Source organism: Taudactylus pleione, unplaced genomic scaffold (assembly GCF_031769625.1).
Source record: "Taudactylus pleione unplaced genomic scaffold, aTauple2 ptg000264l, whole genome shotgun sequence".
NCBI lineage: Eukaryota > Metazoa > Chordata > Amphibia > Anura > Myobatrachidae > Taudactylus > Taudactylus pleione.
Window position 1 is genome coordinate 1,181,341 of NW_028284666.1, and position 22,554 is coordinate 1,203,894.

General features: G+C 41.8%; 1 pseudogene; it reads right to left on the reverse strand.

Moving 5' to 3' along the window:
• Positions 1-7,487: 7,487 nt before the first annotated feature.
• LOC148514017 (5S ribosomal RNA) lies at positions 7,488-7,606 on the reverse strand (annotated as a pseudogene).
• Positions 7,607-22,554: the final 14,948 nt, after the last annotated feature.

Below are 22,554 nucleotides of genomic sequence, written 5' to 3' on the forward strand. Positions count from 1 at the left end.
GGGATTGCCCTGGACTGGCTTCTGCAGGGTCCTCAGCCGGATGTACTGGTTCCTCCCCTGCCGAGCCAGCAGAAATTCGGCGGCCAAGGCTCCCCTCTGGAGCAGACTCATCCGCCTGTGTCTCTGTTAGGAAAAAAGAGAAAAGACTCACATTAGAATCTACATATTGGCACAATAACATTTCAGAGTTGGTGACATCAAAAGATTTACCTGGGACAACATGAGGAGCCGCAAAGTCTGGCATGTCCGTATCCATGTTGGACACGCCAAACACCTCCACAGGCTGCACACACCCCTGTGCCAGCTCTTCTAAATCCGTCAACTCCAATGACACAGGGGTGGGACCCCCACCTGTCCCCCTTGCATGCCTAGCCCTGTCCACGAGTTTTTGCTTTAGGCGATATTTGAAGTCGCCCCATCTGTGGGAAAAAATGGAAGCCATTATCCTTTTGTTTAAAATGGTGTTTGTTTTTAGGGGGGGCAAGTGTTTACTTACCGCCGTTTGACATCCCGGGCTAGACGGACATAATCACCCACCCTATTGACAGCAACGGCTACCTCTTCCCACATTCTCCCCTTCTGGCTTAGACTCATATTCCTGTCTGCCTGTGGCAGGATGTCCACACACTTCTGGATCAAAACCTCCATCTCCTTTCTTGTGAAATGTGGCTGCCTTTTTTTTTGGCAGCTTTGGCCGGAATACTGGGCCCAGCAGCCTCTTCCATGTCATCCTCCTCACCTATTTGTGTAAATATTCATATTTCACAAAATCACAACTTGCCCAATCTTATGTTTCAAATTAATCATTGATACAAAATGCATGAAAGACTTACCGCCTGACTCTTGGGCATTGTTTCCCTTGTCTGTCGCCATGTCTGAGGTCCAAACAAGAAATACACCAGAATTTTAATGTGTTTTCGTGACGTATTTATACATGCGTCCTTATTTTGCGGCCGCATCATTGATTGTGCGTTCCTATGATCCCTCCTTAATTTGTGCGGGAAACGAAACACTATTTATGGCTTGGTGTGTCTCGAGTCGAGGTGGCGTTTTTGGATTGTTGGAGGTTACCTTGGCTGGAGTTTCTTGTTTGCGGATAAAGGAGTTGGCGTTTGGAGTTTATTTTGTTTGCTAGATTTGCGTTTTTATTTTCCGTTCTCTTTTTTGTTTTTTTGTTTTTTGGCCTCGTTTCTTGATTTGGTAAGTTTTGTGAAGTCTAACTTTTGATCAATTGTTGTCTCATTGTGTTTCTTCTTGTTTTTAATTTTTGGATCCATAATTTCATATATTTTAGCTTTTTATTAATTTCGGACCCAAAGACCTTTTGATTTGGACTCTTATATATTTGCTCTTGGTAAGTCCATTTTTTATCTTGTATTTGTGAACTAATTAGCGCATTTTTCTCAGTTTGTATAGTGACTTGTATTTGCGAACTAATTAGCGCATTTTTACTACTTACTATTGTGACTTGTATTTGCGAACTAATTAGCGCATTTTTACTACTTACTATTGTGACTTGTATTTGCGAACTAATTAGCACATTTTTACTACTTACTATTGTGACTTGTATTTGCGAACTAATTAGCACATTTTTACTACTTACTATTGTGACATGTATTTGCGAAGTAATTAGCGCATTTTTAAATGCTTATTAATCCTGTAAAATTTTTTGTGGTTGCCCTTTCGCTTTTTTGGCAAACATTTCAACCCATTTTGATGTACTGTGTGCAATGTCGTTTTGCTCTTTTGCCAAATGTGTGTTTCGCATATTTTAAGTTTTGTCCAGCACAAAATTTAGAAACAAAAATGCACAGAGTGAAATTTGTCAAATTATTTTTGTGATTAATTTCAGTTTGGACGTATCATGACAATACCCCGGCATGTAAGCAGCAATGGATGGTATCATCAAGCTAAGTTGTTTTTAATTTTCTTTTGGGGTGGGTCCAAAGCCTTACATTCCAATCTTGCCATTCAGGTTGATCTTGGGCGGATTGTTCTGGCCATGGTCCCGGAAGCCGACCAACCTCAATCTCGTCCCAGGCATAGGCATCGTAGGCGTGCAAGGCCCCAGATATTTTGAACACGTGTCACCCTTTTTGGAATGCCCGATGATGAGGTTTTAAGACGCTACCGTCTTCCTCCCAAAATCATCATAGACACTCTCTCATTAATAGAGAGTGATCTTGAGCGGCAAATTGACAGTCCTACAGCAATACCACCACTTCCGCAATTTATGGCGGTGTTACATTTCTGTGCCTCAGGATCGTTTCAAACAACGGTGGGAATAGTGGCGGGCATCTCACAATCCTCCTTTTCCCGGATCCTGAGGGCAGTGATGGAGGCACTTTTCAAGCACCTCCATCATTTTATTCAAATGCCTTTGGATATGGGTGCCCTTAGTGTGGCCAAGGCCAATTTTTACCAAATAGCTGGCTTCCCACACATCATAGGGGTTGTGGATGGTACTCACATACCACTTCAGCCTCCAGCAAGGCCATATTTCGAAACAGGAAACACTATCACTCCCTGAATGTAATGGTGGTATGTGATGCCTCCCTCCAGATCCTGTCCCTGAATGCAAAATTACCAGGAAGTGCACATGACTCCTTCGTCATCCGGCTATCAGGGATATGGCACAAATTAACCAACCTACAAGCTGGTGATGCGTGGCTTCTGGGTAAGTGGAGACCTTTAGTACATAACAATGTTAAGCTTGATACACAGTGATCCTGATGTTGTCTATTCTTTTTCACAGGAGACAGTGGATACCCTTGCATGCCCTGGCTGCTCACTCCTTATTTGGCTCCCACACCAGGTCCACAAAGTGAGTTTAATACCGCACTTACAGCCACCAGGCAAGTGGTGGAGCGCTGTATCGGCCTTTTAAAAGGCCGATTCAGATGCCTCCACCGCTCTGGTGGCGAGCTCATGTATTTGCCGGATATGGTTTCGAAAATTGTGGTCCTGTGTGGGATCTTTCACAACATCGCCATAAGGAGTGGTGTTCCAATGCAGCCAGAGGATGCCTTACCTGAGGATGGCCCCCCCGAGGTTGGTCGGAGGTCAGTATGTGGGGGGGCCATACGCGATGATGTGGTGGCCCGATATTTTAGGTAATTATTGATCAAATAACAGTGTGTATACCCAATGTGTTACGGTTTTTTAACGTTCATCTTTTTTTATATTAATTCTTGCACCATCTTCTGTTTGTTTGCATAATCTTTGGCACTCCCACGATGACTACTTCCTGCTACCCTTCAAAAACCTTTCTGTTGAAACTTCGGGAATATATTCTGACACCAATATTGCAACGCCATATTTTTGAAATCATGTGGGCATGGACCTTCGTCAACCAGTTCTTGATTTGTTGTGTGTTTGTTTAGTGTTTTTGGTATGTGGTGTTTTTCTGATTATCACTGTGTGTTTTATTTGTGAGTGACCACTTTGTATTTTGATTTCTGTTGTGAATATTTGGAGAGTGTAATTTGTTTCCTTTTTGGGCACGTTAGAAACAAGTGTAAACAAACTCCCAAACGTTAATTTTACCTAAGGGGTAACCCAGTAATGAAGCAAGTGGAGCTAAAATGTAATATGTTTTCGGGGTACTAACCAACACAACAAGGAATCGTGTACAATCAGTTGCCTTCGTAAGATTGTCCAAAGCAGTTTGGCCACCAAATAGGAACCTGAAAAATGGTGTAAACTATCATGTTGACCACCACAAAAAAGGAAAATGACATTGGTACTGGGAGGTGTTTCTTGTGTCTGTTTGCATTCAAAATAGAACACACAATCTGTAGTGAGATTCTGTGGCAAACCTTGCTTGAAGAGTCTACTTATGTCAGTGTAAAGAATCTTGGATTTACTCCAAACGCATGAGACAGAGCTTGATCTAAAACAGATTTATTAAGAAACAATTTGTAAAAAAATAAAAAAATAAACTAATTCCTAAGGAGGACCAACAGATGGTCAAGGCCCTGCATAAGCCCGGTGACCTGCTCCCACATACGGCCCACACAATTCACTATCTCTTCCCGACGCCTCTGTTCCTCTGTGGGTGACAAAAGTTTGGGGATTAATAAATCGATAATGAAGCAACATTGTAAAAAAACACAAAACAAGCAACCCAAAACTTACAAGCTTGTGGGCCAAAAAAACATTACACGGATAAAACCCAGCACCCCAAAATGTCTAAGGGCAAAAATACAAGGGCCCTAAAAAAAGGCACACAGGTGTGATATGTGTATGGTGACATCAGCAGGAACAGGTAAAGACAACCCCCAAAAATACCCTAAGGCGACAAAAAGTCAAAAAAAATGGGGACGACACATGATTACATACAGTTTGTGGTGTCCAAAATAAACTTTAAAAACATACCGTTCTCCAAAACGACAGAGCCAGAAGCCACTCCCTGGACCACCTCGGAGGTGGCTACATTCCCCAACCCGTGGGGCAAGGTGTTTTCGGGATCCTGGGAGGGGGTATTTGGAGGAGGGACGGATGGAGGAGAGGGGGAATTGGGCTGGAGGGGAAGTAGGCCTGAAATTTCGGCCACAGGGTCTGGGGAGGAGGGGGTAATAGAGGAATTGGGGGTTGGAGAGAGGGGCCGGGACCGGCGTCTTGTGTGGCGATGCCGCCGTAGTGTTTGCTGTGCCCCTAAAAAATTACAAAAAAATTGTGGTTAGTTTCAACAGGAAACCAAAAAAAAAAAAACACAATAGGACAGACATGAAAACATGCACATGCAGATATGACTGCAATTACTCAATAGGACAGACATGAAAACATGCACATGCAGATATGACTACAATGACTCAATAGGACAGACATGAAAACATGCACATGCAGATATGACTACAATGACTCAATAGGACAGACAAGAAAACATGCACATGCAGATATGACTACAATGACTCAATAGGACAGACATGAAAACATGCACATGCAGATATGACTACAATGACTCAATAGGACAGATATGAAAACATGCACATGCAGATATGACTACAATGACTCAATAGGACAGACATGAAAACATGCACATGCAGATATGACTACAATGACTCAATAGGACAGACATGAAAACATGCACATGCAGATATGACTACAATGACTCAATAGGACAGACAAGAAAACATGCACATGCAGATATGACTACAATGACTCAATAGGACAGACATGAAAACATGCATATGCAGATATGACTACAATGACTCAATAGGACAGACAAGAAAACATGCACATGCAGATATGACTACAATGACTCAATAGGACAGACAAGAAAACATGCACATGCAGATATGACTACAATGACTCAATAGGACAGACATGAAAACATGCACATGCAGATATGACTACAATGACTCAATAGGACAGACATGAAAACATGCACACGCAGTTAGGGCCCACAAGATAAACTTGAAAACCACAGTCCAGAACACTTACTTTCCGCAATCTGCATGCGAAAGCATGCCAGCAAGCGGGGCGTCCGCCGGTGCAGGTCCGACCACCTGCGCTCCAGCTGGCCAATATGTCGGCGTGAGCCGAAGGAGCGCAGGCGTCGACGTACCTCCGCATATGCGGAACGCTTGCGCCTATTGGAGATGGGTGGAGGCTGACTGGTGATCCTCCTGTCCATCACCTCCGTCAGCACCAGCAGTTCGCGCCTGGTGAATGCGGCGGATCTCATGATGGCAATGGTGTTTTTTTGTCAAAATAGTTTTAATAAAGCACCACAAAAAAATTTGATTGGCTAATGTATTTGGGAAATTAACAGGACAAATTCTATTGGTTAGTGTATGAGTCATGTGTTCGACAGGGCCACAAATCTCTTGAGAGTTATGATAGGCTTGATGCAGTGACATGCGTAAGCAAATTTAAATAAAGAAATGAACCACAGAAAACTTGTGGGGAGACAAACAAATAGAACAATTGTTTAATTGGGGCTAACATGTCTTTTGAACAATAAAAGCGAAGGTTTCAGCCGTACGTATTCTGCGAGCAAATACAAACACGGACAAGATTAAAGTTTATTGCATTGTGTTGAAAAAAAAAAAACAATTAAGCTAATTGATACATTGATTGGCATGATACGATTGAGGGAGGTAGGCCGAAAAAACGAGCAGGTAATCGGAATCTGACAGTCCCACTTCCGGTTTGTACTTGTGCGTGCGTTCCCTTCAAGCCATTTCGGGGATGTACGCTCGCTATTTGGCACGCTCGTTAGTCAGAGGAGGGGTCGCCTGAGTTTGGGGCGGATTTTTAGCTGCGTAGGAAAATACGAGCGAGTGCTTGAATTTAAATATTTTTTTACGTACGCCGAACGTGCGTACGCCCACTTGCGAGTGGGTCTGAATCAGGGCCACTGTTTGAACTATTAACTCATTTACTAAATTATACAAAATACAAATTCTGCATGAAAAATCCCATTCATTATAAAGCCAATAAACTGGCAGTTATCACTTTGCACACAAACAAGTAAACAGCTTCAGACGTCCTTTAACATAGAATACAAATATGACATTTACTTAAGTGGGTAAATTTGACAGACATTTCTCTTGCTGATATATTGTTTGTACATCCTGGATCGTATATTAATATAAGTCATACTTTAAGGAATTAGAAAAAAATCAACCGCCAGAAGATAACTGGTTCATTTCCATTTGGATTACAGTAGTGATGTTATGAACTGGAAGAGAGAGCACGGCAAATAGAAATGAAATGACATAACTCAATCAATTATCTAATCTTTCAGATTTTAAAAACATTACGATGCCAGCGGTAGATATTCAAGTGGACAGCAGAATAGCTTTCCATTGATGTTACAGCAACACAAATATGCTACATCGGTTCTCACAACAGACAAATCCAAATATATTTATTCTTTATCAATCAATATGGGTTTTAAAAAGCAAATGCACTCTCAAAATTAGCTTCTGCCATTTAGTTTATATACAAAGAGCCGTTTTCATGCCATAATTATTATTTTATTTTTTTTTAGTTATTTAGGGTTACTGTGGAAAACCTGCAGTAAATGATCTCAGTAGATGAAGCTTGTTGATTTTGATATGTTAGAACACCAAAAAAGAGACAAAGAATGACTTGTTGTTGGGGCACTCTTAACTTAGAATATTACATGAAGTATAAGTTTAAAATATAACTATTACTAAACACCGTTAAAATTGCAAAGGGACCCTTTGTGCTACACAGAAAATTATTTTTACAAAAAAATTGATATCATTAAAGGTAATACCTCATCTATAAAGTGGCGAAAATATTTGAATGAGGGCAATAAATCTCCTACGATTATTTATAGTTAGTCTGAGTATTATACCATTACATAGAAGTTTTGTGTAGGAGGATAGGTACCCTAATAACCCTGGTATTATAGTAACAACGTGATTAGCTGATTGTCCAGACCAATGAATGTGTGTGGACAAAGATACATAAATGTTACCACTTTGTCCCAATCCACCTCCTTATTCATAAACCTACAGTACCAGGTATTCCTAGGTGGTCTCCTATCCAAGTACTAACTTGACCCAATACTGTATAGCTTCCAAGATCAGAAGAGATTGGGCATATTCAGTATGGTATGGCTGTAGGTGTGTAACCATTAGGGAAAGTGTGAATGCCCAGGTAAACACAAAGCAGGGTCATTGTAGGACTGTCTCCTTTAAAGAGTCCACTTTGTTAAAACTTAAGCTACATACACACACAACGATTTTTTGAACGATTATCGTTAACGATATCGATTATCGTTCAATCGTTGTAAAAATCGTTCACTTTCTGAGTTAAAACGATGAACGATTATCGTTCATGCGCATTCACGTTTGTAGTTTGTAGTTCACTCAGACTGACCAACTGAACGATTTTCATTGAGGGAATATGCAAAAATCATTTGTAGTTCAAAAAAATCGTTCATTACACTTTAAAAAATCTGACAGATAATCTGACAGATAATCTGACAGAAAATCGTTCAGAAAATCGTTCAGAAAATCGTTGGTAACAAAATCGTTGTGTGTGTATGCAGCTTTACACATTTCAAAAAAAGTATTGCATAAGCGTACTTTACTTGTTCCACAAATAATTCATCACATATGTATACCAGTCAATAATATCACATATGTATCATAAGATATTGTACAACTTCAAAAATGTGTTTGATTCAAAGATTAATCTCATCAAGGTGTACCCTTTATATACAGGTAAGTTCTTACAACTCAAATGTTAATTATGTATATCGGATATGTCAGTAGTAAGATTAAACATCACTACCAATGAGTCCTAATGGATCCAATTGTGTTAGTTATGCATAAAATACATGTCAGCATTGTAAATAAGCCTCACAAAGGGTCTGTACATTGGACCATCAAAGATCAAAATGCAAATCAGTAACTGGCAGTTATATTGGCTATATCAAAGTGTCTCTATCCACTACCTGATTACATACAGCGATTGCACGATTACAACATCGTAATCGTGCAATTGTACAGTAATCGGGCACACATCGGGGATGTAAATGTCGGAAACGACCAGCGCTCTGCGCTCCCGCTGGTCGTTCCCGACATCAATCATTGCCCGAACATGCTGGTCCACCTGACGATAATGGGTTCAGCACGTTAGGGGATGATTGATGTGCCTACACTGAACGACTGATCGTTCAGTGTAGGCACAGCACCAGACAGTGAAACGACTGCATGCTTACAATGTCATAATCATGCAGTCGTTTCTATGTCTGCTAGTGGATGTGCCCCTTAAGAGATAAGATTTCGGGGTCTATTTACTAAGCAGTGTTAGGAGACAGATTGAAAAGTGATAAGGTGCCAGCCAATCAGTTCCCAACTGTCATATCACAGGCTGTGTTTGAAAAATGACAGTTGGGAGCTGATTGGCTGGCACCTTATCACTATTCACTCTGTCTCTTAACACTGCTTAGTAAATAGACCCCTGAATCTCTTAGAGGTCACAAATGAATAAGAGCTCCTAGTGACATAAGTTGTATAGAGAAACTGTGGATGTCTATGCCAATAACAATCTCCACAATACTGCTTAATTATAGAATTATTCAGCAGAATTATCCCAGCAGAAATTTTACTAAGTGGCAAGATATCCCTGTACATAGAGTTTCTTATGATTCAAATGTCTCAATTATGTCAATAAAAAAGAGAAAAGAGGTCCATGAGCACTACTAACTCATCTGCATATCATTGGGGTGAGTGCAATCATATATTGTCCAGGAAATTGTCTCCAAACACTAGATGTCTACATATATAGTTGACAATGTATGAAGGGCAAAGCACCATCAAACCAAGACATGCAACTAGCCAATGCGCAGAGAAAAGAGAGAAAGTCTCTCTATGTGTATTGAGTTTGGATAGATATATACACTGGTAAACAGTCACTGGTTTAAAGCACAAAATCACGGAGTGCCTTTCAATCAATGTGGAGCTCAGCAGCTGAAACTGACACGGCGATCAGTCAGCCGGTATACATACGATAGCCGTAGGGCCGGTGTTAGACTTCTAGGCACCCTAGGCAAAACTTCTGCATGCGCCAACTACTTCAACAGCAAAAATCAACAAGACATCTGTCAACAAATCTCCTCAATCCTTCATCCCACACTCGCCTTCTCCTTCACGTCCCAACCCACCCAGTTCAGAGAAGACCTACACACTCCTCTCTTCCTCTTCCCACTCTGACTGTCCACTAGACTCTGTTCCCACCAAACACCTCTGCTCCCACCCAAATGTATTCCTGCACCTAGCACTGTGGTACTGTCCCTTACATCCTCAAATATTTGCTCATCTTTCCTATCCTCAAGAAACCCTTAGCTCTCTCCCAAACTACCACCCTTTTCTATCTCCCCTTTTCTTCTAGACTACTTTGGCACACCCACTTTCTCTCCACTTACTCCTATCTACAATTCAGCTTTTGTTTCCTACTTTGTACCAAGACTGCTCTAACTAAAGTGACCAAGGATCAAATCATGCATAGGGTCACTTAGCACTACTCATTCTCCATGACTTCTGTGCCGCTATTGATACATTTACACCCTCTTCTGGACACTATTCGCCCATGCCTTTGCAGTACAGTTCTTACATAGTTCACCTCTTATCTTTCCAAACGCTCCTACAGGATCTCTACTTGTGTCACATCCACAGCTGCACTACATCAAGGCTCCATTCTCTGTTTGTTTCTCTCTCTTTGTACCTTTTATATTGGTGTTCTAGTCTGCTCCTTTGGCCTCCACTACCACTTCTATGCAGATGTTACCCAAATATACCTAGCCCTCCACTCAGCTCTCTTCCTTTCTGTTATTCCATGTGTCTAACTGGCCCTCTGCCATCTCCACCTGGATGTCCCAATGCTACCTAAAGCTCGATATGTCCAAAATGAAGTCCATCATTTCCCCTCCTAATGCCACTACCTCTTTCTGTTTTCTCTTGGGTTTGACGGTATCTTCTTGCGCAGTTTTTATGCACTAGAGCCACATGGATCGAAAGTTTGCAGATTAACTCCATGACCCATCTGACAAATCTAACCTCATCTCTCTTTGAGGCATATTTACACTATATTCCTCCAAAATCCAGCAAAAATTAAGTGTAACAGAGATATCTGCTGCCGTCCCTCTATTTTCGTTCATAAAAGCAGCCTCCATAGGTTTTCCTGGGGGCTGCTAAAATATAACAAATAAATAGTGTTCTTGGCGCTTAACAAAGAGTTTTGTAATATTCAGTGATGTGCGGTGAGGTCAATTGCTGGGGAGGCACATATGTATAAAAACACAGTTTTTATATCAAAACTCTGCCTATCCTGAGGGCACGTCCCTGGTAATATTTAAGTGAATATAGTTCCTTTAATTAGACAGTGTGGTTTGCAAAGTCGACATTCAGAATATTGACCGTCAGAATGTTGACATGAACGGTAGGTCGACAGGAGAACTGCTGACATTCATACATATCATGATTAAAATATCAACATGTTTATAATGACGGAATACAGATTTTTTAACTTATATTAGCCTAACCCATGCCTTAACACTACCCTAACGCTAACTCAGGGCTTGATTTATCAACAAGTTTTACCCCTCACAACAAGGGATGACACTCGTTGTGTATGATAAAAGGTGCACCAGCCAATCAGCTCCCAACTGTCTTTTTTCAAACAGGTGACAGTTAGGAGCTGATTGACTGGCGCACCATTATCATACTCAACCAGTTTTATCACTCGTTGTGAGTGATAAAACTCATTGATAAATCAGGCTCCAAATGCTGCCACCCTGTGATGTATTAATACTATCACATATTCACAAATCAGAAAGAAAAGACAGGGGCGTAATAGAAATCATGAAGAGAGAATATGATGGAATATATTAGTACAAATAGTAATAGTCGGTTCACTTATCACATCAACCCTGTGTTCATTTCTATTTTTATTAATATATGTAATCAGATTCTATCCTAATAGTTTATATTGTGCCCATCTCTTCTTTTTTGAACTTCTTAAATATGTAATGCATTCGCCCTTTTGTAACCTGGGCGGTCAGTGGTATCTATAGGTTGTTATAGTGGTATCTATAGGTTGATGAAGCTTCTCTAGATAAGGAAACTAAAGTTGGTACACTTTTCGATGTATGGGAAAGTTACATCACTCCTCTTCCCTGGAGGACACAGCAATTAATTTATCAATGCTTTTCTTCCACTGTGTGGTTTGAATTGAGAATGGTTGATAATGATGCCCCAATACTGGTGTGCGTGTGTGGGGGAGGGGACCCTAGTCCATACAGCAGCAGACATTATTGAATGTATACACACAGATTTGTAAGGGCGTAAACAAGTAATTTCTCACAGAATGTCTTTGTGGAACAACAAGTCCCAAAATCGATTGCTCAATGTGTAATGGACTTGGTATCAGCAACAAGTATTACTAACAGTCCACTTGCACACACCATCCAATAAGTGTCGGCGTCTTCCCCAAATTACCCGAATCCAGTCGGGAGAACATCTCTAAAATTAAAACAAATAGAGGGAGCACTACATAGTGCATTAAAGTAGAAGCATTTTATTACAGCAATCACTAAGGAAAACTAAATTGACATACGTACCAACGATGGAGGTATATCCACCGCATGTATTCCAGTGTATATAAAGAATTGCCCGGCAATACATCTGGATCCTCCACAGATGCTATAACCCACGGGCTGTCACCACACCAAGCTGCGCATCTACGCGTTTCGACAACCAGTCTTGAATGTATACCTGATCATTGTTTATGTACCTGTGTGTATAATTAAATGACACTTGTCCTTATTCTATTTTGATTTACTATCTGTGGGGATACTTTATGATACTATATTGTTTGTGTTACTACATTGAAAGGCATTGTGTAAATGCTACTATGGGCTCTATTTATTAACATTATTTTTACTAAAATAAAGTGAAAAAGGGTGTTTTCACACCCTTTTCACATTATTTTAGTTTCACCTGTAGTTATTACAGGGCAATTGGAGTAGAATTAGTAAAATTCTACTCCAACCCCCAGTATCACTTATTTTTAGTAAAGCAGATCGCATTTCCCATAATTGTAATGGGAAATGTGATCTGTGTGCAAGTTACTAAAAATAAATTGTAAAAAAATACCGGGGGAAGCCCTGTGATAATAACGCCACCTGGAGGTGGCGTTATCCAGGGTCTACCCCGGTTACCGGGCTCCCACTCTGCTCTAACGGGGAGAGCAGAGGCGGGAGCCGGTACCAGTAATCAGCTATGTGGTCTAAGTAGACCGCAAGCTGATTACTGTAAAAAAAAGAAAAAAAAATTTTACATTTTTTTTTTCCTTACCTGAATCCAGGGACCGGTGATAGGGCCTCCGGTGATGGCTCCTCTCCGGTCAGCTGGTCTCCCACAGTGCACTGGGGCCCGGTCATCAGGTGATCGGGTCCCAGTGCAGTATGGGAGATCACCTGATCGGGAAGCCCGGAGAAGATCACCGGAGGCCAGGAGGATGCAGGTAAGTGTAATGAAGGGAGGAGGGGTCAGGGGGGGGGAGGGGGGGTCGCGGGGGTCCGCGATCACGGGGGCGGGGCTTAGCGCCGGGGGCGGGGCTTAGCATCGGTGGGGGGGTAGTAGCGGTGGTCGGTCGGCGCATGCACGGGCTCTTAGTCGCGGTATTTTTTCCAAAAATACCGCGACTAGAGTGCGGATGGGATCCGCAGGGACAGAGCTTTATCGCAAGCTCTGTCCCTGCAAGGGATTTATAGTAAATCCCTGTGATATTGCCTGAATTCGCAATGCGAATTCACTCGGTAATATCACACTACAATCCGCATTCAATATGCGGATTGTAGTAAATAGAGCCCTATGTCTGAAATGCTTCGGATTCAAAAAAAAAATTTAAGAAATATGCAATGTATCAAGATGGAGAACGCGCACATGCCTCATTATCGCACTTTATTTGGGAGAAGGAACCAAAAGCACCCTCTCCATTAACTGCTGCCTGGGCATGCGTGGTTCAATGACATGCAGGAAGACTGTGACCCTGAAAGTAAAGTGATAGCGTAAATGCAAGATAGCACTTTACTATAATGTCTTCTCATGAACATTTCCATGAAAACAAAATCTTATCAACATGATTTGTCATGATAATTGTTAGTTCTTTTTATGGGGGGAGGTAAAATGCAGGACTTAATAAACATGCCCCTTTAACTGGTTACAAGTTTTCTAAATTGAAAGTAAAGATTTAAATATATATATCTTGCATAAGACTTTGTCAATTGCAATAGTGCATTATTTGGTCTCAAACAAACACATTTTACATAACCATATATCTAACTATACAAAATACAGCGCTCCCATGTTAAAGCATTAGGTTGAATTGGTGTTATAGTAAGAGGGTGGCGTATGATAGAATGAATAGTATACACCTTGTGGTAAGCAAGTATTTAATAAAGGGGCACTGTCTGCAGCTTAAAAACTAAGCTGCTCACTAGCATCCTCTACTGAGAGATTTGTGGACTTCAATTTCATTATACGACCTTTATTCCATTTTGTGATTACAATTATACCCCTTTCAGACAGAGAAAGAGCCACGTAATTTTCCGGCTCTTGCCGGGTCGACCCAGGTTTTTTTTCTGTCTGAAAGGATCAACACGGGACCTAATTCCCGGCACTTCGACCCAGGTATTTACCAGGGTTTTTTCCAGGTCTTACACAGGTTGGTGGCTGTCTGAAAGGCGCCGACCCGGGTTTTTCAACTCCGGGCATAGTAAACATGGCGGTGCACAGGCTGATTGGCTGAGCGGCTGGGTCTCCCTGATTGGCTGAGCGGGCAGGGCAGTGGCGCTGGTGTCTGATGTCATAATTGGGCTGCAGAAAAGGAGAGAGAGAGAAGCATGGTGCACTGAAAGGATGAGGAGATCTGTGAGCAGCTGCCGTTAGTCAGAGGGGATGAGGAGATCCGCAAACAGATCAGTGGCACAGTGAAGGACGCGATAGTCTACACAAACATAGCTAAGGTCCTCACCTCAAGGGGCATTGTGTGGACCCAGCAGCAGGTAGTGAGCAAACTGAAAGCTCTACACAAATACTACAACAAAGTTCACGACCATAACAGGCGAAAAGTGGTGCTGCCAGAATGGAATGGGTTTACTACGATCAGTGTAATGAAGTCTTTGGCAATTCTGCACTGGTTAATCCCCTATTGCCATTGCCATATCATCGTCTAGTTGTGCATCTTCACGAAGTGTTACCCCGTAGAACAGCCAATCCAGCCCAATGACACCACCAAACTCTTTGATGACATCACAGAGATAAGTGACACAGATCCGATGGCTGCCACGGGGGTCCGAGACACCAATACACTTGAGGGTGTGGTTTAGGCTAGTGGAAGCAGTACGAGTGGGACGCCAACTCCTGCACAGACTGAGACTCCGACATTGCGCAGGAACAGTAAGTTACTATACACCCACTATTTTTGGGATGTTAACATTGTCCTGTATTGACTTGTCATTATAGTATGACTATGCTGATTCTACTATGCTGAAATCTAAACTCAATGTATCTGTTGCAATGTGAATCTAGTGTGCAGTAGGCCGCGAGCACATATATGTTTACATTACGGCTTTGAATTCATTTGTAAATGTATTTATTCTTTTCTTCTATTCCTAGTATTTGAAGTACCAGAGCGGAAGAAAAAAACTTCCAAGATGGAGCTAGCAATGCGCACAATGACCAGAATCCTAGTAAATCAGCTGCGAGATTCTGATGCTGAATTCCAGGCACAGGAGGATGCCCGACTCCAGCACTTCTTTGACAATGAAAGAGAGTTACAAAATTCATTTGTCAGTCAGCTTGTTGGTCTACACGAACGAATTTCACGTGAAAACAGAGAGGCACAGATGTCCTTCCTTAACGGTCTAGTGTCTAGGTTACACACTCCACAACCTTATGTAATGTATCCTCCTCAGTACTATGAGGGTCCTGTTAGAAATTACCAACAGCATAGCAGAGGGCTACCATTTCTGCAAATTAACCCCTCCAGTCCACCTCATGCTACTCCACATGGCACAGTGCATAGTTATCCAGATGGCACAGGGAATAGTAATCCACATGTCACTGTACAGAGCAGTCCACATGCCAATACCAGTCCAGAGGGCACAGTGCCTAGCACTCCACATGTCACTGTGCATAATAGTCCTGACGGCACAGGAAATACTAATCAATATGGCACTGTGCATACTTATGCAGATGGCACGGGGATTAATACACAGGATGGCAGAGTGCATAGTTATTTAGATGGCACTCATCATAACACTCCACTTAGCACTATAGTCAGCACTGCCTACAGACAGTTGTAGACTGGTATGATGTTTTACATGTTTGCTGTCTACTTTATATTTCTTTTTTGTTGAACTTGTTGTTTTTGACAGTATTGTTTATCCTGCCGTTAACAGGCCTGGCAAGAGCTTAGGGCAATGTGTGGGTGCCCTTTAAGTCAGCTACGTGTATATATGGAGGTGTACATTTTTTAGAATGTAAAAATTTGTATACTGCACTTCAGGCCAGTCGTGAGCTTTCTCCCATGTGTGGCCGCTGTATTACAAAATTTATACTGTATATGTGTCGTTTCTAAGGCTGGCCCTGACATACAGTTCTAATAGATGGGGTGTCTCCCCTATTATATTTTTCAGTTCCATGACAGCACAACCTATTTTTCTATTGTCTTTATATATATATATTTATATATATTTAAATTGTTGAATCCATTAAGGCCAAATTTAATACAGCAGGTGTTACACGTGACATAACATGTACATAACATGAGGCTTTCAAATAAAAAAAATTTGATTGCAAAATAAGACTTGTGTCGTCTATACTATTTCATTGTATGTATGCAGTGAGCAGACACCACCCACTGTTCATGACCTCATCTCTGTGTGCCATAAAAGCAGTCCATTTATTATGACACACTGTATATTACAGGGATAATCTGGGTTCTGTGTGAAAGGGGTCTACCCAGGAATTTCCCGGGGCTTATGTGCTGTGTGAAAGGGGGTTAGGAGCAAATTCCCGGGTCCTTCCCGGGTTGAACGATACGAGAAAAACCCGGGTTTTTGGGATTTTTCTGTCTGAAAGTGGTATTACTGTACACCGCTATGCAAATTATAGTAATCTATGAGACATTACTATCAAGTCAAGCAAAGCATCCCTGTGAGTTGTATTTAAAAAGTAGAATTCATTATGTATTTATTAATTTATATAGTATCTACCATTTTTAAACACCTCATCTACAGGAATGCTTTATCCTTAATTTAAAGTCCTGCAACTTTAACGGCTTAAAACTCATTTTGTTTATTATATACTCTTGTAGTTGTGCCTTTACATCAACTAACACTGTTCTTCCTTTTATCTGATTTTTAGACATTTTAACTTTACTGTTCCTGTATCTCACTCTCATCACTACTACTGCTTTTTCCTACCCCCCAATCCCTCATCTACGCAATGTCTCTTTTCTTATACTCCCCTCCTCACTCAGAAGCTACATAATACTTTCCTCTACCACCAGTTCCCATTTATTTTCTCCCTCCATAGTCTCCTCCATTTTCTCTTATCCCTCCCTCCTCTCCTCTCTCTCCCTTCATCCCATCTAGTACTCTCTACTGCATCTCCCATAACTCATAAGCCCTGCACCCTCCCTTTTCTCCAAGTTACACCTCTTCTTCTCAACCGACACCACACTAAACCTCCACATTGCCCACCACCTGCGGTCACCCTTCCTCACTCAGAAGCCCACCACATACCCACACTCTCCTTATCCCCCTTCTCTAAATCAATCTCAACCCCACACTACAGCAACCCTAACAATCTCCTTCTCTCTCCTCCCAACTCTGTCCCTCTCTCCTGTCTCCTCTGGAATGCCAGTACTGTCTATAACCTACTGGTCCCTGTCCATTATGGCTTCATACTCAACTCCTTCAATCTCCTAGCCATCACCAAATCCTGGACTTACCCATCTGACACCACTTCTCCTGCAGCTATTTCCTTTGGGAGCATCACATTCTTTCACACTCCCTGGCCTGGAGGTTGTCACAGTGTTGGTGTTTGGGCACTTCTATCATCTGGTCACTCCCACCAACTCTTACCTTCTAAACTCTCCACTTCATTATTTGCATTCAATGCTCATATCAGTGGCCTTTTCCAACTTCCTTGAGTAGCTGCCTTTCCTCATCCCCCTGGCCTTAACTCAAAATTCCATGTTAACTTTGCTTCTTGGCTCCTAACCTTGAAATGGTCTCTCACGACCCCTTTCTTCCTCAAAGCTTTCCAGCTCTCATCCTAACCCACTACTCCATGTTTCTTCCTCACAATCCAGCCCATCTGTGTCACCCCTGTTTGTCTGCCCCCTCTCCTTTAGAATGTAAGCTCTCACGAGCAGGGCCCTCTTCCCTCATGTGCTTCTCCCTCACTTACTCCTACTTTAATTTACAACAGCACCTAACCCTTGGTTGCTGACGCCATGCTGCTTATTTAAATGTTATGCAGCAATGTATAAATAGGGTATTTGTCCTGCGTTGTTTGTACTGTTAATAACAGTTTTTCTTGTGTGCTCACTTGTTTATGTACTTTGTAAGGCGCTGCGAAACCCTTGTGGCGCCATATAAATAAAGGATAATAATAATAATAATAATAATAATAATAATATAGCACATACATTCATTATATTCTTCAGCAATCCTTATAAAATGCACAGAGCATCCTGACATTCGGTAGGCCAGTTTTGACATGGAGAACTTGGGCTGAGATGCGCAGATTGCAAATAACCATTCCCATTTGCTGCTCAGGTAGGTATTGCATGGTCCCAAAACCTTTTTTTACAGCAGTAAGCATAGATAAGTCACGTGTGTTTTATTTTACAGACATATCTGCCCCCTGCTGGTCTGATGCATTAGTTTGCTCTAACCAAGAGCAGGAAAGCCAGGCTACTGTAATTTATTTCTGCAGCTGTTTGCCGGATATAGTAAGCAGAGTAGGCTGCCAGCCAGTAATGAATTAGAGGCAATTGGGCTGACATAGCTCCCTAGACTTCGCTCCTGTCTATAATTTTCTTTGGTTTCCTGTGAGAGCTACTAAAGCTGTTTCCCATCAATGTGTAAAAAGTAAAACCACAAGCTAAGTATTTATGGTTAGATTAATAATTGACCATTAACCAGCAAAACTCAGTAACCTGTCATGGACCACAGCAAAGTATTCCTGGATCCCTGCTTCTGAGTCACACAGTACCTTGTGCTCATTAATCTTTGGTTATCTTTGAGCAGACTCCTAAAAATTCCCCAAATTCCCAAGTGAGAATGCAGAAATTCTGAGATGTAACAGAAATGAGCAAATCCACGTAATTACTAGTTTTGTCTCATTGCACAAAATTTACAGCTGCTCTAGATATAAATATTTACTGACTAGGAATCTGGGGAATGTGGAGCTATAAATGGTTACCACTGAAATCTATATTATACACATATTTTACTCAAGTTCTACAATGAACATAACCCAATTTGAAACTAACTATCAATCAGAAGAGTAATCATTAGCAATTTAGGGTTGAGTCTATTTTTTGTGTTAAGGTGCCTACACACATTGCGATATTTTACACGATTTGCCCGATTTCGACAAATCGTGACAAAAAATTGTGTAAAATATGCCTAAATCGTGTGTGTCCACAATCACGATGCCAACGCGTGTCCCCGCTTGTCTTATATCGCATCTTTAGATCTGCCGTGCTGTAGGGAAGATCTGCCAATCTGGGACACAATGCACTGGATGCATGATAAATCTTAAGTCAGAATGGACATTTTTTACTCTAAATCGTGTGTAGGACTGCTGGAGAGCTGCCGGGGGAGAGTTCAGGGGAAATCGTACACATCGTGGGATCATGTGCAGATCGCTATATGTGTGGGCACCTTTAGCTTAAAATGTCAGATATGATATATTCGGGGACTTTTTATAAAACAAAAACAAAAAACTCCTAATAGCGTTAGGAAACAATTCATCCCACAACAATAATAACAGCATGGACTTTACAAACAGACACAATATGTATAAATAGTCAAAATTCAGATATGTCTAAAGTAATAAGCCAATTTTAGAAAATAACACCTCCAACCCTTTATCTTGGTTTCATAAGGCTAGTCATGTCTAGCAAGAAAACAAACAGATCCTAATAATCTAAATCAGGTGCAATACTAAATGAAAACAAATCAATATCACAGGTGTTTATCCTAATAACAGCTCCCAATAAGTATTCTGGAGTTACTACATAATGAACAATATTAAAGGACCATAAAGGCACATCGGGAGGGAGCACTTGACCAATATTATTTAAAATGATTATTTAGACAAGGTGAACCTTCTGATGAAACCGTTAGATTGTGAGAACAGAGAAACTCATTAAGAGACTCTAAGCAGGAATTCCAATACCACTTTGCTGCTCCGAACATTGCTTGAGACGCCATTGATGAAAATATGGATGTCTGATTTGTTACGTGAGTGGCTTTCTCCCTCCCCCACACTCCGGCTACTAAAGTATCTCTCCCATTAGACATTGCTTTACTATCACCTCATTGGTTACCTGATTCAACCAAACGGGGATTGTTGCACAATGAGCATTTTCCCCCACCGTTGTCACTTCAGCTGGATCCTGTTTTAGCATCACGCCAGGTGGCTGCCTCACTCCACTAAACGGGGAGTTTAATACACTGAAGATTTCTCCCACCGCTGCTGCTCTGTGATTGTGTCCAGAGATTGACATTTGCGCTGGTGGTGAGCTGATCCTATAGCGGGGAGGTCGAGTTGTATGCCAGCTCTTCAGATACATTGTTGCTTCCAAGTGACTTTTATCATTGGATTTTCTTCCGTAAATTAGTACATTGTGGATCTTTTTCTACGGAGCCCATTAAGTGGATTAATATCTTGCTTTTGGAGCACTTGATTCTCTATGTATTGAATTTTTAGCCTTTATTATACAGTATGTATGTTTTTTATAAACCTTATGTGCTATTTTTGCTAAATAATCATATTAAATAATTGGTCAAGCGCACCCTATGTGCCTTTATGGTCCTTTAATAATGTCTAGCAAAGGGCAGATTTAAAACAAAAATAAATATATAATATATGGAATAAAAGTGGGCAGCATGGTCTACGTTCAAATTCTTTTACCTCCCCTAATGCTAAACAGCTTGGGCTGGATTCCTCTAAAACAGGGAGATAACGTGCCATGGTGTGGCATGCCCCGTCTCAGCACCAGGCTGGAGAATGATGGATCTAATCCAATTGGGCTGTTGAGCCAGGATAATTGACATGATTGGCACCCCTGGAGAAGCAACTTTGTGGCCCCAAAACCGCTGCTAGTAGTTCCTAAGACAGACCCCACAATTGTCATATAAATATGCATTAACACTCTGAAAGGAGGCTTTTTTCACTGTGGCACATGCTTAAGCCGCAAAACATGTAACATAACGACCAAAAGGATTACCATGTTCAAATCAGAACAAACCCAGATTGAATACAATATTAGGGAACACATGACATGTGACAACGCAGGGGTGATATACTTGGCACAGCCTGTGAGATGACAGTTGGGAGCTGATTGGCTGGCACCTTATCACTTTCTTATCACTTTTCACTCTGTCTCCTAACACTGCTTAGTAAATAGACCCCTTGGTCTTATATTTTGCAGATATGGCTACTCCACCTAATTTGAATATCTATTGATTTACCCTGAAGAACTTTCTAGCTTAACCATTTACTCATTAAGTTTATTCAAATATAAGTACTTCTCTGTTTTGTGCAAAATACTGCCTTTGTGTCTATTACCTATTCCCTCTTTACACAACCCCCATTTGTGGCCACACCCATCCCTGCAACCCCAGAGTTCACAGCTGGGAGTGATGTCAGGCGGGATCTGCCTATATATGAGATCCATTACATACTTACATTCAGTCCCTGATGAAGGCTTGAGAGCCGCTACGCATTGGACCCACCATTATATCATTCTCACTGAACACAATACCAACTGCTGACTCCCTGTCAGTGCCCACGAGATACCACGTGCGATCGTGGGATTTTGCCACCAGGAAGTGCAGCAGTGCTCTAGATAGAGCCGATACACCAGACACCCACCCTCCTCTGCAGCATCTAGTCTCCCCGCTGGCCGGCGGGTTGAGAGGCCGTCAGCGTCAGCAGATAGCCGGAGGCTGGGTGATCTCACGTGATCGCGGCACCCGGCGGTCTCACCACTCTCGGTGATACACGGACATCTAGTTGAGTGTGCAACCAGGCGCACACCCCAGCAGAGTCAGAGGCACAGACGGATTTCATCTTAAAGAAGAAACAGAAGACCAGGTAAGTTGCTGGACTGGAGGGCTCGGGACGCCGCCCCTCCAGAGCACAACACCCACTAGGACAGTTACTCCAGGACATTTACAAGCGGACATTTTGATTCATTTTTTCTTTTTTCTTATTACTTATTTTTTATTTGTTTTTACTCCCATCCTTTGAGCACTGATCGACACCTTGGATGTATCATGTAAACAGGAAGTGCACTGCAGTGTTTAAAGATTGGAGATCAGTCAGCAGCAGCAAGAGAAGTCACAGTGATGCAGGTAGGACAATCAATGGACACTGAAGCTTAGTGTAGTGAGTAGAGAGTAATACAGTGAGTGGGGGGCGAGATGGGCTCCCAGCACCCAGACCCATCTCAATGTGTGCCTCCCCAGCCATTGACCTCACCACACGTCACTGATTCCCATAGGATAATTATTTAACATGGGAACCCACAGGTGCTGCCCAATAACACACACTCTGGGCTACGGAGCATGTACAGTGCAAAAAATAGCAGGGTCCATCTGCAAAACGGACTTGCCTGCCACTCTGAATCAACCCCTACATGAGGAAATTACATTTAATCTGCATTTCTTACATGTTGTACCATTGGTTGTTCCAATCAGAGAATACTCTGATTGTTTTGCTTCTATGTAAGACTTCTATATATGCAGAGACTGTG